Below are 18,660 nucleotides of genomic sequence, written 5' to 3'. Positions count from 1 at the left end.
ATAGGCGGGGTGGTCTGGGAGATACGTGGGAGTCCAAGATGAGCTCAATGGTGGAGGAAGCACCCTTCCCCCCCAACGCACATTAAGACTTTGGTGGGTCCTAAGCCCTTTTGTTTTCAAGGGCTCCTTCCCTGATTAAAAAAAAAAAAAAAATATATATATATATATATATATATATATATATATTTATGTGTGGGTTGACATAAAGATGAATATATTAATATTATATATTAAAACATTTTCTTCAGCCTAAAAATTCCTTTTTTCTTCTAATTTTTTAAAGAAACTAAAACATTTTCATGGGTCCTAGGCACTGTGTCAAACGGATTAGTTAGCTCCCCTCCTTCCTCCTCAGTCTGGCCTATTTGGCTGTTCCAGAAAGTCTGAGAGAGAAGGACAAGAACACTAGTGGGCTCTGAGCAGAACTATCTCTGGGCTTTCTCTATTCAAAACTCCCCTGGCTAATATAAGGAACTCCTACAACTTAATAGCAAAACCCCAAATAACCCAATTAAAAGATGGGCAAAGAAACTGTATCGATATTTCTCCAAAGAAGACATACACATGGTGAACAGGTACATGAAAATCTGCTCTGCATCACTAATCCTCAGGGAAATGCAAACCAAAACCACAATGAGGTATCATCTCACACTTGTTAGGAGGGCTGGTATCAAAAAGACAAAAGATAAGTATTAGCAATTGATACACTTGTTGGTAGGAATGTAAACTGGTATAGCCACTGTGGAAAACAATAGAATTTTTTCAAGAAATTAAAAATAGAACTACCATATTATCCAGCAATCACACGTCTGGGTGTACATCCAAAGGAACTGAAACCAGGATCTCAAACGGATGCCTGCCCTCCCATGTTCCTTGCTGCGTTGTTCACAATAGCCAAGACGGGGAAGCCATCTAAATGTTCACCAATGGCTAGATGGGGGGAAATGTGGCATGCACATACAATGGACTATTACTCAGCCTTTTTTTTTTTTTTAAGATTTTATTTATTTATTTGACAGAGAGAGATCACAAGTAGACGGAGAGGCAGGCAGAGAGAGAGAGAGAGAGGGAAGCAGGCTCCCCGCTGAGCAGAGAGCCCGATGTGGGACTCGATCCCAGGACCCCGAGATCATGACCTGAGCTGAAGGCAGTGGCTTAACCCACTGAGCCACCCAGGCGCCCCTATTACTCAGCCTTTTAAAAAAGAAGGAAGTCCTGCCATTTGCAACAACAAGGATGAACCCGGAAGTGAAAGAAATCAGACAACTGGACGACAACAGTGCATGATCTCATTTACATGGGGGATCTAAAATAGTCACACTCACAGAAGCAGAGAATAGAATAGTGGTTGTCAGGGGCTGGGGGGAGCGGGAAATGGGGGCGCAGAAGTCAAAGGGTGCAAAGTTTCAGGTATACAAGATGAATAAAGACCTAGAGATTCTACTGCACAGTGCAGTGCCTATAGTGAAGATTGATTTGTATATTTAAAAATTTACTATAAGGGTAAATTTTTTTTTAATTTTTAAAAGATTTTATTTATTTATTTGACAGAGAGAGATCACAAGTAGGCAGAGAGGCAGGCAGAGAGAGAGGAGGAAGCAGGTTCCCTACTGAGCAGAGAGCCTGATACAGGGCTCCATCCCAGGACCCTGGGATCAAGACCTGAGCCGAAGACAGCTGCTTAACCGACTGAGCCACGCAGGCATCCCTAAGAGGGTAAATCTTATGTTAAGAGTTCTTATAAGACACATAAAAAAATAGTAGTAATAAATAATAATAGTAATAAATAAACTTTTGGAGACAATAGGTATGTTTATGGCATAGATCATGGTGAATAGTTTTTTGGGTGGGTACTTATCGCCAAACTCATCAAGTTGTATGCATTAGATATGTACAACAATTTGTACGTCAATTATGCCTCAATAAAATAGTTTGGAAAAACAGACAAAAGGGGCGCCTGGGTGGCTCAGTGTGTTAAAGCCTCTGCCTTCAGCTTGGGTCATGGTCTCATGGGATCGAGTCCCGCATCGGGCTCTCTGCTCAGTGGAGAACCTGTTTCCTCCTCTCTCTCTGCCTGCCTTCCTGCCTACTTGTGATCTCTGTCTGTCAAATAAATAAATAAAATCTTTTTTTAAAAAAAATGAACAAACAAACAAGCAAAAAACCTCAGGCTGGTTGCAGCCACGTGGATGGCGTGCCCCCCATCTCCTCCCCTTTCTATCAACTTCCAACTCTGGTGGCTTCAAATCTCCACTCCTTACGTGGCAGCTACCAGCTACATGTGGCTATTTTAATTTTAGTTTTAATTCATTAAACCTAAGTCGAATTCAATTATTCAGTCTCACCAGGCACATTTCAAGGGCTTCATAGCTAGCAACATGTGGCTAGTGGCTATCACCTTGGACAGAACAGACCCAGGACACTTCCTTCATTGCAGAAAGTTCGATGGAACAGAGCTGCTGTAAATCCTTTCTTGGGAAGAGGAATCTCTTGCTTTCTGGGCTCCATCAGTACCCCATTAGTACAACTGGTAGACCAGGCACCAGCAAGACAGGAAGCTAAAAAAACAAGAAGACATTTTTTTAAAGGTTTTGGTATTTCCTAAAGAACACCAATCATCATGGAGAAAAGACCAGAACTATGTTGGACTTCCTTACACCTATTTGTAGGTGATTGATGTTTCTACATTAAATTATAAACCATGAGGTACAACATGGAGACAGGTTAAGCTTTGGGCCCCTCAGTTCAACAGCCCATTTAAAGGACAGGGTTGAGGACCCCAAATAATGTTTCATAGGGGCATATGCTTTTACAGATTTTTCACAGGGCAGTTTTGGGTACAGTCAGTTAAGACCAATAGCTTTTTTCTTTAAGATTTTATTTATTTATTTGAGAGAGAGAGTGTGTATGTGTGTGTGCACACACAAGTGGGGGGCGGTGGTGGGTGGAGGGAGAAGCGGGACTCGATCCCAGGACCCCAGAATCACGACTTTTGCTGAAAGCAGATGCTTCACCAACTGAGCCGCCTCAAGACCAGTATCTTTTTTTTTTTTTTTGGCCTGAATTTTCCCTCGCTTCATGTCAGATGATATTGCAAAGGACTGGAAGGAGAGAACAGTTGACATGAGATATGTTTAGTTTGGGTTTTGTGGGATAGATTTACGGGGTCTATAGTCTTTCCCGCTATCATTCAGTTTTTGCAAGCTGTCCTGGTACAGGAGGGCCCCGCCAGCCTCTGGGCCGACTCACCCAGGGGAGGGCTCGAAGGGGCAGAACAAGGGGTCCCATCGCAGCAGAAATGTGTGCCGCAGCGCCTCGCACTGAGCCCACGTGGGGAGAGGAGAAGGAACAAACTGTAGAACATGAAGAATGAGAAGCTGGTGCGCAGAAGCTCCTCCCACTCACCAGACAGGGAAAACCATAAGCAGAGGACTGGGTCTTATTAACCCTAGTCAAGATGGAGGTTTTCTCAGGAATGTTCTCGCTAACGCCACCCATGTCGTTATAAACCCATGACCCTTTTGTCCTATTTGGTGTGCATCGGGCAAAATTGAATTCACCAGGATTTCTGTACAGCAGAAAGAGACAACAGTAAAACCGGCCAGAAGCGCCCACGTGTGTGGTCTCAGGCTTTATGCACCACAACACATCTTAGCATATCTGACACATCTTGTCTTGACAAAGTCTGCTGGTTCCGGAAGAAAGAGAGTGATGCAGTGAAATCACCTGAAGAAAACACATACACAACGCAGAGCAAAAGATGCAAAACAAAAGAAGCAGCGAAGAGAGAAAGCATAATATAAAATAAGATGCCAGAAGGAGAACTAAAGCTATCCATCACATTACATCAATAAATGCAAATAGGACAAGCCTTGTTGGGAAAGAAAATCTATGGTGTGCCTTTGTATCAGACATCTCTTCACGCCACATCAGAGCCTCTGGTCCTCACACGCCTCCAGGGCCTTTGACCCGTCCTGTCCTGGCCTCTCGGTGATGACCCACCCTGCTTGGGTACCAACACACTTCACACAGCAACAATCCTCCATGCCTCGCCTCGAGGCCGCATCTCAACACTTGCCTCCAAAGACCATTGGTCCCAAGGGTGGCCCTTAGGAGAAGACTCTGGGTGTAGGATTGTGACATTGAATTGCCTATAGGTCTGTTTGCAAGAAGGACGCTTGTTATGGAAAGTGGGTGGCGGTCACCATCGGCACAAAGAGGCATCAGATTTCCTGGGGTTTTCATCTGTGGTTCAACGGGGTGAAGTGTGGGTAGGAGGTGACATTCAGCTGGGAGATGGAATGTCTGTGGCATGGGATGGGTCTGGGGGCGAAGAGAATTATGAGAAAGATGGAATGGGCCAGCTTTGTATGAGCAACAATGGAAAACCTGCCGGAAAGAAGATGAGAGGCTCGGGGTAGCCCACAGCCGTCAGGATCTGTAAGTGCCCCGGGGAGCTGTACGGTAGCCTTTAAGGAGACTCTTGTTTCCTGTAGCTCCGGGGCAAACTGCTCAAAGTCAGGCTCTGTAGCGGATTGTCAGGGTGACAGAGCTGCTCGCTCCGTTCCAGCTGTCACTGAGATGATGGAACTTCCTTGCATCAGCTCACTTTGTGCGGGGACAGCCCAGCGGTGCCTTGAGCCCTCCCCTGTGCATGTCTCCCGCTCTCGCCCTGAGGCATCCATATTGATACCAAAGCAGGAGACACCTGGGCCCTCTGGGCACCAACCTTGCACGACCCTGAAGTGCAGGGGAGTTAACACCTGCGGAGAGAACATTTGAGAATGTGGGGTGATGGAAGCTGCCAGGTAAATTCTGCCTCCTTTTTCTCCCTGTACAGACTGTGATGAAAAGCAGCTGAAAAGGCATATGGCCTCTTGGAAGATGATCCCATGAGATCAGACGCGCACTCCCTCTTATGTCCAAGTGGTGACCCACTGCTTAGGGCACACTTGGACTAGCCTGTCTTGCTTCCCTGCCCCTCAGGGATGTTCCCTTCCTCTGGCTTTCCTGGGATGGCATTCCCTAATAAAGGAGTGGCATGAGAGATTTGGTCTCAGGCTATGCTTTTTGAAGAACCCAATCGAATACAATCATATACAAGAATTTTCTAAAACAAAGTGACCCCGAAAGATAAAAATAAAAGGACTTGGCAAAGAGGAGAAATATGCAAACCAAAATGGCAGAGTCATACTCGTGAATAGCAGACAAGGCTGAACTTAACACAAACTGCATCAACTCAGGTTTTTTAAAATAGGGTTTTATAGTGCTGGAAATTACAGTCCACAAGGTAATAGAATGACAAGAATATCGACATGACAAATAAAACAGGATTGGAATTCAAAAATAAAACATTACAGGATGAAATAAGAATCAAAATAGATCACAATGAGGTCCAAATTCGTACTCGTTAAACTTACTATTATATAAACACAAAAACAAAAATAACAAATGTTGGAGAGAATGTAGAGAAATCGGAACATTTGTGCACTGTTGTTGGGGATGTAAAATGGTGCAGCCACTGTGGAAAGCAGTATGGAGGGTCCTCAAAAAATTAAACCTAGAATTACCATATGGTCTGGCGATTCTACCTCTGGGTGTACGCCCAAGAGGACCGAGAGCAGGGACTCAAACGTTTACTTCCCTACCCACGTTCACAGCAGCATTATTCACAACAGCTAAAACGTGAAAACAAATGAAACGTCCATCAGTGGATGAATGGACTAAAAAAAATGTGGCATAGACATACAACAGAATATTATTCAGCCTTAAAAAAGGAAGGAAATGCGGGGCACCTGGGTGGCTCACTCAGTTGGTTAAGTGTCCAATTCTTGATTTCAGCTTAGGCCATGATCTCAGGGTTGTGAGATCGAGGTCCGTGTCGGGCTCTGCACTGGGCTTCGAGCCTTCTTGAGAGTCTCTCTCTCCTTCCGCCCTCTCTCTGTAGCACCCTCTCTCTCTCTCTTAAAAAAAAAAGGAAGGAGATGCTGACACATATCACAACATGGATGAACCTTGAAGACTTTATGCTAAGTGAAATAAACCAGACACAAAAGGACAACATTGTGTGATTCCACCAATAGAAGATACTTAGAGGTCTCAAAGTCACAGAAACAGAAAATAGAATGGTGGTTGCCACGGGCTGGGGGAAGGGAAGAATGGGGAATTGTTGTTTAATGGGTGTAGAGCTTCAGTTTGGGAGAATAAAAAACTTCTGGAGAGGGAAACATCACAGGAATGTGACTGCACTTAACAACCCAGAAGTGTACATTTAAAAATGGCAAAGATGGTAAATTTTATGTTAAATATATTTTACCACAATAAAAAAATCAATGTACACATGCATGGTGGAAAATGTGATAAGCAAAAAGAAAACATTTTTAGAAATTGCACTAAGGGGAAGAAAAAGAAACAGATTTCTAAGATGATATATGTAAATTAGAAAACAAACACATGCATACACCAACACTGGGTGTCTTAGTTTACTAGGCTGCCGTAACAAAGTGCAATACACTGGTAGCTTAGACAGCAGCCATGTATCCCCTCACAATTCTAGAGGCTAGACGTCTGAGATCAAGGTGTCTGCAGGGTTGGTGCCTACCAAGGCCTCTCTCCTCAGCTTGTAGATGGCCATCTTTCCCGTGCATCTCATGTCATCTTTTCTCTGTGCATATACATGTCTGTATCCAAATTTCCTCTTCTTTTTAAATTATTTTTATATATAATACATATAATGTAATATTTGCCCCAGGGGTACAGGTCTGTGAGTTATCAGGCTTACACACTTCACAGCACTCACCATAGCACAAACCCTCCCCAATGTCCATACAAATATCCTCTTCTTGAAAGCACACCAGTCATATTCGATTAGGGGCAATTCTAAAGACCTCATTTTAACTTAATTATCTCATTAAAGACTTCATTCTGAGGTTCTGGGGGTTAGAACTTCTATACAGGAACTTTGGTGGAGATACAATTCAGACCAGAACACTGCGTGTCACTCGGTGATGCACACCCAACCGAGGACACATAGTTAAGTGCATAAAAGTGGGTGCTAGAGGATGCGAGTGGCAGGGGAACAGAGTTGGAATGAGGGGGGAAAGAGTGAATGGAGGGGAAATGTCATTTTATTTTATCTATTTATGTTTTTACAGTTAAATGTGTTTATTTTCTGAATATTATGGTAATCCATACTTCCTAAGGATATGAGTGTGGGGCTTGAAATGGCTCATAATAACATCAAAAACTCATATTTTATTGATTCCTATATCCTCACATCCCACATTGTCCCTGTGACTGTCTCTTAATTATTTCCAGGAATCCCATCCTCAACGATCACATAGCGTCCCTCCCAGACATCCTTTCCTGATCAGTGTGCCTGATTCTATGTCTCTTGTTGAGGCCCCTGCTGTGTGTAAAGAATCTGGAAGTCACCTTATCATTGTCTCTGATGTCAGGCCGCCATTTGGTACCCTTCTTCCCTCCCCCACCCTGACATACCAACCACTGCTGCCTTTTCCAGTTATGTCTGCCCCTTCTGGACTCCGTGGGGGTAATGCAGTTCTTGAGAGGCTGGTGTAGCCCTGTGTTCTTTGCAGCCACACCTTGCTTCATGCAGGAATGAGAGGATGTTTCGTTCCCTTGTATGTTAGCATACTGGCTGGACACCAAAACACAACTATTTCTGATCCAATCATTCAGACTATTTTCTATGAAATATCTCCTTTCATTTTCTGTCTTCTGCAACTCCCTCCTTAGGTTTAAATATACCACAGCCTTGGGCATTTTTAGTGGGGAAATGTCATTTTAAAATAAACATGTCTGTAGGGCACCCAGTGGCTCAGTTGGTTAAGTGTCCAACTCTTGATTTCAGCTCAATTCATAATGTCAGAGTTGTGAGATCCAGCCCTGTGTTAGGTTCTGCATTGGGCATGAAGCCTGCATAAGATTCTCTCTTTCCTTCTCCCCCTGCCCCTCCCCATTCTAAAAAAAAAAGTAAAAATGTACATGTCTACATATGAGTGTATTAGAAATACAAGAGAATGAAAAGACAGAGGAATTGATCCCAAATGAAAGAACAAGATAAGAACACAGCCAGAGATCTAAGTGAAACATACGTTCACGTCAGGCGTGATCATAAAGATACTCACTGGACTTGAGAAAAGAATGGAAGACATCAGTGAGACCCTTACCCCAGAAATAAAAGAGTTTTAAAAAAAGAATCAATCAGAGATGAAGAGTGCAATAAAAAGGTTAGAAACATGCTTGATGCAATGAACAGCGGGCTGGAAGAAGTAGAGAAACAAATTAATGACCGAGAAGACAAAGTAAGCAAAGCAATGAAGCGGAGAAAAAGAGAAAAAGGAGAATTATGCAAAACAAGAATAGACTTGGGGAACTCACTGACCCCATCAAATTTAATAACCTTCATATTATAAGAATCCCAGAAGTAGAAGAGAAAAGGGGGCAGAAAATTTATTTGAAGACATAATAGCCAAAAACTTCCCTAATCTGGAGAAGAAAACAGACATCCAGATCCAGGAGGCACAGAGGGCTCCCATCAAAATCCACAAAAACAGGCCAACACCAAGACATATTGTAAATAAATTGGTAAAATATGATGATAAAGAAAAAAAATCCTAAAAGTAGCAAGACAAAAGAAGTTATTATCTTACAAGGGAAAACCCATAAGGGTCGCTGGAGATAGTTTCAACAGAAACTTTGCAGGCTGGGAGAGAGTGGCATGATATATTCAAAGTGCTGAAAGGGGAAAATGTGCAGGCAAGAATGCACAATCCAGCAAAGCTATCATTCAGAACAGAGGGAGAGATAAAGAGATGAACAAAAACTAAAGGAGTTCATGACCACAAAACCAGGCCTGCAAGAAATATTAAAAGGGATTCTTTGAGTGGAAAGTAGAGACCGAAAGCGACAGTATAAATGTAGGCGACACAAAATCAATAAAAATAAATATTTCTATAAGAAAATCATTCAAGTGGGGCGCCTGGGTGGCTCAGTGGGTTAAGCCGCTGCCTTCGGCTCGGGTCAGGATCTCGGGGTCCTGGGATCGAGTCCCGCGTTGGGCTCTCTGCTCGGCGGGGAGCCTGCTTCCCTCTCTCTCTCTGCCTGCTTCTCTGTCTACTTGTGATCTCTCTCTGTCAAATAAATAAAAAAATCTTTAAAAAAAAAAAAAGAAAAAAAAAAGAAAAAAAAAAAAAAAGAAAATCATTCAAGTGGGGCGCCTGGGTGGCTCGGTGGGTTAAGGCCTCTGCCTTCGGCTCAGGTCATGGTCCCAGTGTCCTGGGATCGAGCCCCGCATCGGGCTCTCTGCTCGGCGGGGAGCCTGCCTCCTCCTCTCTCTCTCTCTGCCTGCCTCTCTGCCTACTTGTGATCTCTATCTGTCAAATAAATAAATAAAATCTTAAAAAAAAAAAAGAAAATCATTCAAGGAACTCATATAAAAAAAAGGATAGAAAATATAATCATATATACCTCAATGTGGGGAGGAAGAAAGAATGGGTTCAAGCTTAACTGACTGTCAACTTAATATACATTGCTATATGCAGGGGCGCCTGGGGGGCTCAGCTGGTTAAGCCTTCAGCTCACGTCATGATCCTGGAGTCTCTGGATCGAGTCCCACATCGGGCTCCCTGCTCAGCAGGGAGTCTTCTTCTCCCTCTGACCCCTCCCCTCTCATGCTCTCTTTCTCTCTCTCAAATAAATAAAATCTTTAAAAAAAAAAAAAAAAGGGTGCCTGGGTGGCTCAGTGTGTTAAAGTCTCTGCCTTCGGCTCAGGTCATGATCCCAGGGTCCTGGGATCGAGCCCCACATCAAGCCCTCTGCTCAGTGGTGAGCCTGCTTCCCCCTCTGTCTCTCTGCCTGCTTCTCTGCCTACTTGTGATCTCTGTCTGTCAAGCAAAAAAAGTAAAATCTTAAAAAAAAAAGAAAGATTGCTATATGCAGAAGAGGTTATATACAAACCTAGTGGTAAAACCACTAATAAACATGCAAAGAATAAAGACAAAGAAATCCAAATATATCACTAAAGAAAATCAGCAAACCGTGCAAGAGAGAAAGATAAAAAAGGATCAGAGAAAGTCTCCAGAAACAAGTAACAAGTAACAAAATGGCAATAAAGACATATCTACAAATAATTACTTTGAATGTAAATGGACTAAAACAAGGCCCATCTGTATGTTGCCTGCAAAAGACTCATTTCAGATTGAAGATACCTGCAGATTGAAAGTGAGGGGATAGGGGCACCTGGGTGGCTCAGTGGGTTAAAGCCTCTGCCTTCCGCTCAGGTCATGATCTCAGGGTCCTGGGATCGAGTCCTGCATCAGGCTCTCTGCTTAGTGGGGAGCCTGATTCCTCCTCTCTCTCTCTGCCTGCCTCTCTGCCTACTTGTGATCTCTGTCTGTCAAATAAATAAATAAAATCTTAAAAAAAAAAAAGAAAGTGAGGGGATAGAGAATATTTATCATCCAAAGGGATGTGAAAAGAAAGCTGGAGTAGCAATACTTATAAGGGACAAACTAGACTTTAAAACAAAGACTGTGGGGCACCTGGGTGGCTCAGAGGGTTAGGCCTCTGCCTTCGGCTTGGGTCATGGTCTCAGGGTCCTGGAATCAAGCCCCGTATGGGGCTCTCTGCTGGGCAGGGAGGCTGCTTCCCGCCCCCCCCCCCCTGCCTGCCTCTCTGCCTACTTGTGATCTCTCTCTCTGTGTCAGATAAATAAATAAAATCTTTAAAAAATAAATAAAATAAAACAAAGACTGTAACAAGAGGCAAAGAAGGACACTGTATAACAATAAAGAGGACAGGGCACCTCAGGGTGGCTTGGTGGGTTAAGCCTCTGCCTTTGGCTCAGGTCATGATCTCAGGGTCCTGGGTTCGAGCCCCCGCATCAGGCTCTCTGCTCAGCAGGGAACCTGCTTTCTCCCTTTCTCTCTCTGCCTGTCTCTCTGCCTACTTGTGATCTCTCTGTGTCAAATAAATAAAATCTTTTAAAACAATAATAATATTAATAAAGAGGACAATTCAACAGGGAGGTATAACAATTGTCAATATTTATGCACCCAACACAGAAACATCCAAATACATAAAACAATTAATAACTAACGAAAAGGAACTAGATAATCATACAATAATAGTAGGGGACGTTAACACCCATTTACATCAATGGACAGATTATCTAAACAGAAAAGCAACAAGGAAACAGGGGCTTTGAAGGACACAGTGGACCAGATGGATTTAACAGATATATTCAGAACATTCCATCCTAAAAGAGCAGAATACACATTCTTTTCAAGTGTATATGCACCTTCTCCAGAACAGATCATTTATTAGGTCACAAAACAGGCCGCGATAGATTCAAGAAGAACAAAGTCATACTATGTGCTTTTTCTGACAACACTATGAAAGTAGAATTCAATCACAAGAAAAAGATCTGGAAAGACTATAAATTCATGGAAATTAAATAACTGCTACTAAACAATAAATGTGTCAATCAGGAAACAAAAGAAGCAATTAAAAATTACGTGGAAACAAATGAAAATGAAAACACAATGATCTCAAACCTTTGGGACGCAGCAAAAGCTGTTCTAAGAGGAAAGTTTATAGCAATACAGTCCCACCTCAAGAAGCAAGAAAAATCTCAAATAAACACTAGAACCTTATACCTAAAGGAGCTAGAAAAAGAACAACAAACAAAGCCTAAAACCAGCGGAAGGAAGGAGATAATAAAGATGAGAGCAGAAATAAACCATATAGAAACTAAAAAAAAAAAAAAAAAAAGGGACAGATCAATGAAACCAAGAGTTTTTTCTTTGAAAAAATTAATAAAATTGATAAACCTCTAACCAGACTTATCAGAAAGCAAAAAGAAAGATCCCAAACAAATAAAATCACAAATGAGAGAGAAGAAATAGCAAACAACACCACAGAAATACAAACCATTATAAGAGAGTATTATGAAGACCTGTATGCCAACATATTGGACAACCTAGAAGAAATGGGTAAATTCCTAGAAACACTTAAATTATCAAAAATGAAACAGGGAGAAATAGAAAATTTAAACAGATTGAAAACCTGCAGAGAAATTGAGTCGGTAATCAAAAAAACTCCCAACAAACAGAAATCCAGGACCAGATGGCCTCACAGGTGAATTCTAAACATTTAAAGAAGAGTTAGTACTATTCTTCTCAAACTGTTTCAAAAAATACAAGAGGAAGGAAAACTTCTAAATTCGTTCTATGAGGCCAGCATACCCTGATACCCAAACCAAATAAAGACACCACACAAAAAAAAGAACCACAAGTCAATATCTCTTACAAATATAGATGCATGAATCTTCAACAAAATACCAGGAAACCGAATCCCAGAGTACCTTTAAAAAATCATTTACTACAATCAAGTGGGATTTATTCCTAGGTTGCCAGGGTGGTTCGATATTTGCAAATCAATCCACATGATACATCACATCAACAAGGGAAAGGGTAAAAACCATATGATCATTTCAGTCGATTCAGAAAAAGCTTCTAACAAAGTACAACATCCATTCATGATAAAAAAAAAAAAACCCTCAACAAAGTAGGTTTAGAGGAAACATACCTCAATTTAATAAAGGGCATGTATGAAATATAGCTAATATCATCCTAAATGAGGAAAAACTGAGAGTTTTTCCTCTAAGGTCAGGAATAAAACAGGTATGTCCACTTTCACCACCATCACTCAACATAGTTCTGGAAGTCATGGCCACAGCAAGCAGACAACAAAAAGAAATAAGCCATCCAGGGACACCTGGGTGGCTCAGTGGGTTAAGCATCTGCCTTCAGCTCAGGTCATGATCCCAGGTCCTGGGATTGATTCCCAGATTGGGGAGAGGGGGTCTTGCTCAGTGGGGAGCCTGCTTCTCCCTCTGCCTACCACTCCCTCTGCTTGTGCTCTCTCTCTCTGACAAATAAATAAGTAAAATCTTAAAGAAAAAAAACAAATAAAAACAAAAATAAATTTTATTTTATTTTTTTAAAAGATTTTATTTATTTATTTGAGAGAGAGACAGTGAGAGAGAGCATGAGTGAGGAGAAGGTCAGAGGGAGAAGCAGACTCCCCATGGAGCTGGGAGCCCGATGTGGGACTCGATCCCGGGACCCCGGGATCATGACCTGAGCCAAAGGCAGTCGTCCAACCAACTGAGCCACCCAGGCGTCCCATAAATTTTATTTTTTTTTAAAGATTTTATTTATTTATTTGTTAGAGAGAGAAAGAACGCGTGTGCGAGTGAGCACAGGCAGACAGAGTGGCAGGCAGAGACAGAGAGAGAAGCAGGCTCCCTGCCAAGCAAGGTGCCCCATGTGGGACTCAATCCCAGGACACTGGGACCATGACCTGAGCCGAAGGCAGCTGCTTAACCAACTGAGCCACCCAGGCGTCCCCAAAAATAAATTTTAAAAAAGAAATAAAAGGCATCCAAATCAGCAAGGAAGAAATACAATTTCACTATTTGCAGATGACGCGATATTACATATAGAAAACCCGAAAGACTCCATCAAAAACCTGCTAGAACTGCTCAACGGACTCAGTAAAGTTGCAGGATCCAAAATCAATGTACAGAAATCTATCGCATTTCCATACACCCATAATGAAGCAGCAGAAACAGAAATTAAGGAATCAATCCCTTTTACAATTGCACTAAAAATAGTAAGATTCCTAGGAATAAACCTAACCCAAGAGGTGAAACACCTGTATGCTGAAAACTATAAAACACTGATGAAAGAAACTGACAATGACACAGAGAACTAGAAAGACATTCTATGCCCATGGACCGGAAGAACAAAGATTGTTAAAATGTCTATACCACCCAAAGCAATCTACATATTCAAGGAAATCCTTATCATAATACAAACAGCCTTTTTCGCAGACCTTCAACAAACTATCCTAAAATGCATACGGAACCACAAAAGAACCTTAATAGCCACAGCCACCTTGAAAAAGAAAAGCAAAGCTGGAGGCATCACAATTCTGGACTTCAAGTCATACTACAAAGCTGTACTGATCAGAACAGTATGGCACAGACACAAACATAGATACAGAGATCAATGGAACAGAAGAGAAAACCCAGAAATGAACCCACAATGATATGGTCCATTAATCTTTGACAAAACAGGGAAGAATATGCAATGGGAGACAGACAAGTCTCTTCAACAAATGGTCCTGGGAAAACTGGACAGCTCCAGACAAAGAATGAAACTGGACCACTTTCTTACACCACACACAGAAATAAACTCAAAATGGATTAAAGACCTGGACGTGAGACCCGAAACCATAAGCATCCTAGAAGAGAGCGCATGCAATAGTTTCTTTGGCATGAGCCAAACAAATTATTTTCTCCTGAGGCAAAGGAAACAGAAGCAAAGACAAACTGGGGTGCCTAGCTAGCTCAGTCAGTAGAGCACGGGACTCTTAATCTCAGGGTTGTAAGTTGAAGCCCTGCACCGGGTGTAGAGATTACTTAAAAATAACACCTAAAAAAAAAAAACAATTAAAAACTATAGGGACTTCAGCAAAAATAAAATGTTTCTGCACTGTGAAGGAAACAACCAACAAAACTAAAAGACAACTCACTGAATGAGAGAAGATCTTTGCAAATGACATAACTAATAAAGGGCTAGTATCCAAAATACATAAAGAGTTTATACAAATCAACACCCAAAAAACAAATACCCTAATTAAAAAATGGGCAGAAGACATGAATAGATATTTTTCCAAATAAGACATACAAGATGGCTAACAGACACATGAAAAGATGCTCAACATCGCTCATCCTCAGGGAAATGCAAATCAAAATCACAAAATCACAAAATAACCTTACACCTGTCAGAATAGCTAATGTCAACAACACAGGAAGTACCAGATGCTGGCGAGGATGTGGAGAAAGGGGAACCCTTGTGCACTGTTGGTGGTAATGCAAACCGGTTCAGCCCCTCTGGAAAATCGTATAGAGGTTCCTCAAAAAGTTAAAAATAGAACTACCCTATGATCCAGCAATCATGCTACTGGGTGTCCCCAAAGAACACAAAAGCACTAATTCAAAGGGATACACGCACAGCAATGTTTATAGCAGCGTTATCTACAATAGCCAAATTACGGAAACAGCCCAAATGTCCGTTGACCGTTGAATGGATAAAGAGGAGGTAGTGTATATGTACAATCGAATATTATTCACCCATAAGAAAGAACAAAATCCTGCCATTTGCAATGACATAGACAGAGCTAGAGAGGATCATGCTCAGTGAAATAATTCAGCCAGAGAAAGACAAATACCATACGATTTCACTCATGTATGGAATTCAAGAAACAAAACAAATGAGCAAAGGAAAAATAAAAGAGAGAAAGAGAGAAATGAACCAAGAAACAGACCCTAAACTACAAAAACCAAAGTGCTGGCTACCAGAAGAGAAGTGGGTGGAGGGATGCGGGAGACAGGTGATTCGGACTAAGGCGTGCGCCTGTGATGAGCTCCTGGTATTGGACATATTGAATCACTGTATTGTACACTTGAAATTAATATTACCCTGTATGTTCACTAACTGGAATTTCAATAAAAACTTTAAAAAAATACAAGAGAGGTGAGAGACTAATTTACTTCTTTCAGCCTAGAACAGATGAAATAGACATAAGTTATTTGTCAATATCTCTGATCAGCATTTTGCCGTGAGTGTGCTTTACCCTGTTTTCTTTGTTGTTGTTTAGCAGTTTTTAATTTTTTCTCTTCAAAAGCCAACCCTATTTATCAGTTCTGGCATTTTTCTGTTATTGAATTTATTCTCTCTCCTCTCAGCTGTATGATTTCCTTCCTTTTGCTTTCCTTACATTTATTTTGTTATTCCTTTAAAAATGTCCTGAACTGAACGCTAAATCCATTTGTTTTTATTCTATCTGGTTTAGAAATCTGAGTTTATAAGGTTGTAAATTTCCCCTTGAGCCACCTCCCCAGCTCTAACACCCTCGGGCCCTGCCACCTGTCCCATGCCCTTGAGATACAGGGCCAGGAGTGCCCCCCACTGAGAGCTCTAGTTTTGGAACGTACTCCTCCTTGCTGCTCTCAAAGGTGCTTACTTCTTTTCCCTTGTCATAGCGTTATGCCTCAAGATTCCTAGGCTTCCCCAAAATAAAATCTCTAGGAAGGTGGCTTCACACATTCATATGTGACTTGACATCCCCATAAGGAGGGTGTGGTAGACAAATGGAAGACCAGTATACGATAAAGGCACCATTGCAAACCAGCAGGGAAGAGGTGGACAGATCAGCAAGTGATATTAGGACCACTGAATCCCAATTAATTAAAAGTGAAAAATCTAAAGTACTGTAAAAAAAAAAACTAGGAAAAAAAAAACCATGCCAAAAAAAAAAAAGCTTAATAACTTCAGAGTGGTATGGCTTTTCAAAACAAAACCTAAAATCTCGGCCACACAAAAAAAGGGGGGCATGGGTTGTAATTGCGTGTAATTAGGAGTTCTGCACCAACGTTCCAATGGCATAAAAACAAGGTGGGGGAGCACGGCTCTAGATTTATAATTGCCTCGTAAACACGGCAAAAGGTGCTCCTCCTCATTCATCATGAAAGTCATGTGATAAAACCGCTTGAGTAGAGTTGAGCGTTTTTTTAACATGTTTTATGAGCCATTTATATTTTCTGTGAAAGCTGATTTTTGCTTGTGTCCATATTTTCCCCTAGTTGAGGAAAATCAGAACATTTGGTAATACGAATTCGGTTACAACATGGGTAAACAGACGCATACGTCTTTGGGGGAAATATGTATGTGAGTTGGTGTGACTTTTCTGAAAGGGCATTTGATCTATTAAAAGCACAGACACAGATCTTAAAAATTCTCATCCCGAGAAAGAAAATTTTGTAACCGTGGGTGGTGGAGGATGTTAACTAGACTTACTGTGGTGATCCTTCCCCAGTATCCATGAATCATTACACCATACACCTGAAACCAAAATAATGGTATATGTCGATTACACCTCAACAAAATATAAAAACCCATAAACACACATACCGCTTTATCCAGCAATTCTAGTTCCAGGAACATATTCCTATGTGTGTGGATTAACATATATGTGAGCATGTTTTGAAATACCAAAATACTACAAACAAGCTAATTGTCCATCCCTGGGGAGCAGGCTCAATGAATTATGAATTATTTACGAAGCAGTAAAATGAATGGCACATACATATACACACAACATACATACGTGTGCACACACGATACCGAACTATTTCACTCACTGTGAAGTCAAAACAGCAAAATCCAGTACAGTGTGCCCAAGCATCACTCATTCAACAGATACTAGTCGAGGACTTGCTTTACGCCACGGTCTGTCCTCGGCACTGCAGAAATGGAGAAACATGGAACGGCTCAGATCCAAGCTTACATTCTGCCAGAGGAGAGGCGCAAGGGACAAGTAGGAGATCCAGAAATGAGCTCGTTTCAGAGAGTTGTAAATGCTGCAGTGGGAACTGTGCACAGAGATGTGACCGCGACAGACTGGGGGCAGCCGGGCTGCTTTAGAACACGTGGTCAGGAAGACTTCTCCAGAGGCATCCTCGGAGCTGAGGCAGCAGGGTACAAGAAAAAAGAACCCGAGGCAGGAAAGAGCTCAGAGTGAGGGCCACAGAGATGGCCGGTTCCGTCAGAGTATGGTGACTGGCGGGGAGGGCACCCCAGAGGGGGTCTGAGCCGTAGGCAGAGCTGGGGATCTGTATTTTCCTCTAAAAACATGCTCTTGCTATATACAAGAGGATGTAAACATATTTAGATGCATTTTTTTTCTTGCGTGAGTGCTTGTTTATGCACATATTTCTGGAAGGAGAAAGAAGAACCTGATTCCGGCGGCTGCCTCTGGAGGCCTGGAGCTCCAGGACGGGAAGGAGACTTATGTTTCATAGGATACGTTTCTATGCTGTTCGATATTTATACCATGTACATGAATTACTTTTTCAATTAAAAACTACTTAATTTTTTAAACTCTGAAAACATAATATTCCATCTCAGTCATAATCAGAGAAATGCAAATTAAAACATCAGGGAAATAAGATTTTTTAGAAAGGATTCGAAAACTCATAAAGCTCATAGTTGATGAGAATATGAGAAAATGGACTCATGGGGACACCTGGGTGGCTGAGTCAGTTAAGCAGCTGCCTTCGGCTCAGGTCATGATCTCAGGGTCCTGGGATGGGGCCCTGCCTCACACTCCCTGCTCAGTGGGAGTCTGCTTCTCCCTCTGCCCCCTGCCCCTGCTTGGGTGCTCACTCTCTCTCTGACAAATAAACAAGATCTTTTTTTTAAATGTATAAATCTTTTATAGTTAGAACTCTTTTTCGCATCTGGATTAAGGAATCTTGCCCTACTCTAAAATTAGAAAGATATTTCTATATTACTTTGTAAAGGTTTTTTTCTTTTAGGATTTTATTCATTTATTTGACAGAGAGATATCACAAGTAGGCAGAGAGGCAGGCAAGGAGAGAGAGGGGGAAACAGGCTCCCTGCTGAGCAGAAAGCCCGTTGCAGGGCTTGATCCCAGGACCCTGAGACCATGACCAGAGCCGAAGGCAGAGGCTTAACCCACTGAGCCACCCAGGCGCCCCTGTAA

General features: G+C 41.9%; 1 long non-coding RNA gene across 1 annotated transcript in view; it reads right to left on the bottom strand.

The window, feature by feature from the left end:
- Nucleotides 1-2,165: 2,165 nt before the first annotated feature.
- The window catches only part of LOC125104941 (uncharacterized), a 32,360-nt gene continuing 15,865 nt past the window's right edge, over nt 2,166-18,660 (bottom strand). The window contains exons 2-3 of the long non-coding RNA XR_007128767.1: nt 16,953-16,997; nt 2,166-2,558 (exon numbers count right to left, since the gene is read on the bottom strand). This is a non-coding gene — a long non-coding RNA (uncharacterized LOC125104941). The remainder of the gene's footprint in view (nt 2,559-16,952; nt 16,998-18,660) is intronic.

The sequence above is a fragment of the Lutra lutra genome, chromosome 7, assembly GCF_902655055.1.
Source record: "Lutra lutra chromosome 7, mLutLut1.2, whole genome shotgun sequence".
NCBI classification, from domain to species: Eukaryota; Metazoa; Chordata; class Mammalia; order Carnivora; family Mustelidae; genus Lutra; species Lutra lutra.
Note: the sequence above shows the minus strand (reverse complement) of the source record. Positions and strands in the feature narration are given on the sequence as shown.